We start from the raw sequence: 6,000 nt of genomic DNA, 5'->3' as shown, positions 1-6,000 counted from the left end.
CAAAAATTAACATGCTTATAAGAAATAGTATTTTTAGAAGTTTGGGCATGTTTATTGCAATCATTAACAATAATTTAATTTTCCATACAAGTGTCTTTAAAAGGTTCATAATACATGTACCGATTTTCTTTAGGAACATTAATATGAGAAGCAAAGGCTCTATAGCAATCGATCATAATTTGAGGATCAAGACCATATTGAGCACTAAGCTCTTGAAAATCAGCGGTTTGAGCAAAAGACTTAATGCATTCATATTCATAGTTCATACCTGATTCTTTACCTTTGTCGTTCTCCCAATCTTCAGTATTCTCCTGAATTCTTTCAAGGAGATCCCATCTAGCTTCAACCTCCTTGCTTGTGAAAGATCCCTCCAAACAGGCATCTAGATAGTCCTTGTGGTGTCCTGAAAGCCTTGCATAAAAATTATTAATAATAACATTACGGGGAGCTCATGAATGGGACATTTGAGCATTAGTGACTTCAATCTCCCCCATGCTTGGGAAATACTCTCTCCATCACGAGGATAAAAGTTATAAATGTAATTCCTATCAACATGCACTTCATGAGGAGGATAAAATTTAGAATAAAAGAGAGACATAATATCCTCCCAATCAAGAGAATGCCTATTCTTCAGCCATTTATACCAATGCGCCGTTTTACCAGACAGCGACATAGAGAATAGTTTCTTCCTCACTTCATCCATCGAGATACCTGCACACTTGAATAACCCGCATAATTCATGCAAAAACAGTAAATGATCTCCAGGATGGACAGTTCCATCCCCTTCATAGCGGTTATCCATAACACGTTCAATAATTTTCATGGGTATCTTGAAAGGAATACTTTCAGTAGGTGGATTTAAAATATCACAAGCATCATTAGAGTTATCGCATATGGGAGATAAAGTATTATCAGAGCAAATTTTCTCCCCTAAAGATGGGAAGCTAAAAAGATCATAAAACTAGCTTCCCCAAGCTTAGACTTCTCCATAGCATTAGCAGTAATTGCGTTCATACTAATAACATTGCTACTAGCATGCAAATAAGGTTCCATTGGTTTTTTAATTTTTGCATCACATAATTCATGTCTTATTTCAGGAAATAGATTAAAAAGCTCACTGTTGTTTTCCATTATGCCTAACTAGTGAAAAATAAAAACAAGAAACAAAAAGATGCAATTGCAGGATCTAAAGGAAATAGCTTCGAGCACTCACACACTGGCAACAGTGCAAGGAAATAGCTTAGTAGTCGAAGGATGTGAATACCTTTTACCTTACCTCCCCGGCAACGGCGCCGTGAAAATAGCTTGATGTCTACGCACGCTTCTATTCCCGTAGACAGTGTTGGGCCTCCAAGAGCGAGAGGTTTGTAGAACAGCGAGCAAGTTTCCCTTAAGTGAATCACCCAAGGTTTATCGAACTTAGGGAGGTAGAGGTCAAAGATATTCCTCTCAAGCAACCCTGCAATTACGATACAAGAAGTCTCTTGTGTCCCCAACACACCTAATACACTTGTCAGATGTATAGGTGCACTAGTTCGGCGAAGAGATAGCGAAATACAAGTGATATAGATGAATATGAGTGGTAATAACAATCTGAAATAAATATGGCAGCAAGTAAACATGTAGCAGAACTTATTGGAAACAGTTTTTCAATGCTTAGAAACAAGGCCTATGGATCCTACTTTCACTAGTGACACTCTCAACATTACAATCATAATTGAATATAAATATAAGCACTTCACTATGCTATTCTGAATTACTCTCTGGCGGGATAACGAACACTAATTCACCGTGTAGGGCTGCAAAGCAAACCTTAAAGATGTATTCCCAAGTACTAATAAACACCCCACGCCGTCACCGTGAGCATTCATAGGAGGTACTAACACACCACAATTTCATAGAGACATCCAACTCAAATCATAACCCGAGTGAACAAGTATTCTGTGAAATATAGCCTAAGAGACCCACACGGTGCACACACTGTCACCTTTACACACGTGGGACAAGGAGTCCCCGGAGATCACATAAGTAAAATCCACTTGAATAGCATAACGACATCTAGATTACAAAGCTCATCATATGGATCTCAATCATGTAAGGCAGCTCATGAGATCATTGTATTGAAGTACATGGGAGAGAGAGATGAACCACATAGCTACCGGTAGAGCCCTCAGCCTCGGGGAGAACTACTCCCTCCTCATCATGGGAGACAGCAACGGCGATGAAGATGGCGGTGGTGTCGATGGAGATGGCTCCGGGGGTAATTCCCCGTCCCGGCGGCGTGCCGGAACAGAGACTTCTGTCCCCCGAAACGGAGTTTCACGATGGCGGCGGCGTCCCTGGAGTCTTTCTGGAGTTTCGTCAATCGGTGTCGAGTTTTTAGGTCACGAGGGGTTTTATAGGCGAAGAGGCGGAGTCGGAGGGGCAACAGGGCTCCCTCACCACATGGCGGCGCGGCCAGGATGGGACTCGCGCCCCCCTATGGTGTTAGTCCCCCTTGGCCCCCTCCGGCTCTCCTTCGGTGTTCTGGAACATTCCGGGGAAAATAAGGCCTTGGGCTTTCGTTTCGTCGAATTCCGAGAATATTGCCCGAACAGCCTTTCTGGAACCAAAAACAACAGAAAACAGGAACTGGCACTGTGGCATCTTGTTAATAGGTTAGTTCCGGAAAATGCATAAAAATCATTACAAAGTATATATAAAACATGTAGGTATTGTCATAAAACTAGCATGGAACATAAGAAATTATAGATACGTTGGAGACGTATCACCCTCCGCAGCAACTCCCTTGGCAACCATGTCCACCAAAGAACGTCTGAACGGGTTGCCGGCGAGAATAGTTGACGACGACGAAAGAGGCAAGCGCGGATCCGGCGGCACTTGTGGCGGCGCAGACGGATGCGTGGCGGCGATGCCAGACGGAGACAGAGGCGACGAGTGTACGATCGTATGTCTTGCGATCGGTACGTGATGTACTCTTCGTCTGTCTTCCCGCTGCAGGCCCATCACCGCCCGACATAAACCGGCCCAACACTTCTGTGGCCCAGCTAGCGTTGCTCCCGCCTCCTCCGGTTCGAACCAAGGCCGCCGCGCCGTCGAGGCTGAGCCGCCGGCCGGCCGATGCACCCCCGTCCTGACAATGCCGATGAAGTCCCCGAAGACCGCCGGCAGCGTAAACCTCTTGGGGGGAAGAGGACCCTTCCACCCCTTGATCCGCACCGCCTGCCGAGGAAGTCTCAGACCCGGCGGCGAGCTTGAGCTTGCCCTAGCGACCGTCGCCGATTCCACGCGCGGAGGCGAAACCGAACGAGCCCTCGGCACAGACGGCGCCGGCGGAGACCGTCGCTCCCATGGCCTGGTCGCAGCCCGTGGGTACCCGATCTTCCCCGTAAATCCTCCAAGAGCGCATCCCGATCATGGCCGGCATCCAGAGCGATCGGCAGCACCTTAGGAACGTCTTCCAGCCCAGCCCAGGCCACCTCCTCCGCCACCGTAATCTCCTCGTCCACCTCCGAGTCCTCTAGGGAATCGAAACGGCTACCCGAGCGCGGAGACGATCCGATCGGAGAGAGGATGGGCCGGACCGGCGGCAGGCGGATCCGCCGGCGAGGCGAGATCCAAGGTTCCGTCGCGCTCATTCCGTCGCGCTAAAAATGTTCATATCCAAGTATTGACTAATGGTAGTGTGACACGCGAGCACGCTACCATTATCTCAACTACAGGTGGCGTAAAAGGTTGATATGCCACCATTAAGCATTTGCGAGTGTCACGCGTGTTAGTGGTGGCGTACCCTAGTCCGCCAGTAAAGGTTGGGTTGGGTATGCCACCAAAAGGCTATTATGTACTAGTGTAAGGAGATATCACTTCCAACTCCCTCTCGGCAAGGAGGATGGCGCGGAATGTTCTATGGTGAGCGACTGCAAGGATAGGCATGGTTACCTAGAAATTTTACCTTTTATTTTCACAAGTTTTAGGATATGCAGATAGCCAAGGTGAGCTTAACAACTAGGAGAAACAATGTGTATGATGAAACAAGATACGTCAACCATGAAGGCTATCAGAAAAGTAAATACACAAGTGAAAGAGCACGAATACAAATAACCAAGACAACGGAAATATGTATCTTCATGTTCACTTCCTTGGGGGGAGGGGGATATTCATCATTGGAGAGGTGTGTGTTACCATGAAGGACCCCTAATTTCTATGAAAGCTCACCTTGTTCTTCTTGGACTCCTCCACAAAAGTAGGAGCTCAATCACTAGTGGTGGGCCTTAAGGTAACCTTCAAACCCTACAAACTTTCCTGAAGCACAACCACAACCCAGAAGCTTACAGGTGACCTAGCAAAGCCTAGGGTTTCCCAACAAGCCCAAGAGTAAGAAGTAACTTGATGAACTCGAGGGGGGTCATTATTTGGTTTGGCCTAAACTTATATATGGATCTCCTTTCTTGATTCCCTAAAGGGATTTTAATTTAGGTAGGAAGAATTCTGAGGCCTCTAGATTTCTTGTGCTCAACAGTGGAATAGAGGTAAATGAAGAATATGTTTCTTTTGTTCACTTGATATCGCCTTTTCATATATATGGGGAAATATGTTCGAAAACTTGCATTTTTTTTAAAGGAAGCAACTTCAAACCCCTAAGAACCACCCCCACCCCAGCAACCAAAAAAAACTGACAGCACGGGTTGATATCAGTGAGTGCAAGCTGATCCACCTCAACAAACATGAGTCGACTGCCGGTGAAGATTGGATGATAGCGTTCCTTCCATGTGTTCCATAGGGTGTATAGCAGGGTTCCGCTCCTTTGACAACATTGTTGCTTAGGGACCAAAAGCATGTCATTTCACCAATCATAAATTCTGAGAAAGGATCCGGGTGGTTTGATTCCTATGAATTCCACGTTCTCCTAATCGAGGCTCAATCCAAATGGTTTTACCTATAACATGTGTTAGAGATTTATATTTTTCCTCTGTGTTTGACCAAGAGATTGTAGCATTTGCTAGGGATTTATGTTCTTCTCCTCTGCTTGACCTCTTGACCTGAAGATTGTTGTCTGTTTTCTTGCACTTCAAGAAATCAAGTTAGGTCCAAAATATACTGCAAAACCTCATATGTGTACCTTCTATAATGTACTCATTCTACCCAATCAACATATGAAAAGTTACTTACTAATGTACAAGATGATTTTATGGAGGTCAAACCAAGGCATACAATACCCTTGATATACTCTAATATTCACTTCGCAATTGTCCATTGAACATTGTGTGTTTGAAGATATTGGCATACATTGGTGAGTAAAAAGGAAATATCCTGGCTCGTAGGTTTGAGGACTAAAGCGGCCCATCAATACTTGTGTATTTTATATCACCTTTTGGACCCGAAGATTCCCCATCTACAATCAAGAGGTTGTCTGCTGTTGATAGTGGCATTGGAGCAGATTTACAATCCTTCATACCAATCCTCATTAACAAGTTTCTTGAAACAACACAAAAGCGGCTCATTACATTTCTTGACTACAATTTCCGGAAAAGAAACGTAACACGTACATCTTTTAGTGTGGAAGTCTTACTCAGATAAATGAGTGAATAAATTGCCTTTTTGATGAGCTACTAACAAAAAAATGATGATATCTGACTTGTTATATGTGAACATCGATGTGTTAGCTTTGGAAGGTAGGAAGTCAAGTTATACAAGCTTTGAACTCAGTTTTGCAAACCACGATCTTGGTGCATGGTTGAGACCATACAGTGACTTGTCAAGTTTGTCCGAGTGGACCTCTGGTCATTATTTTGTTTGTTTATCAATCGGTGATGAGGTTTACATGAAAATGTACACATCAGCGATGTGATTTCATTTTGGTAATCAACTCAATTTAGTGTTCATGTTTGGTCTTTTGTAAACTAATTTTTTCAATTTCATCGCACATGATTGATCACCAAATTTTCTTTGACCAATGGGTTCATCTCATTTTTCTCTGCAACTCTCATGCATGTTGCATCT

This window comes from Lolium rigidum, chromosome 6 (assembly GCF_022539505.1).
Source record: "Lolium rigidum isolate FL_2022 chromosome 6, APGP_CSIRO_Lrig_0.1, whole genome shotgun sequence".
NCBI classification, from domain to species: Eukaryota; Viridiplantae; Streptophyta; class Magnoliopsida; order Poales; family Poaceae; genus Lolium; species Lolium rigidum.
Note: the sequence above shows the minus strand (reverse complement) of the source record.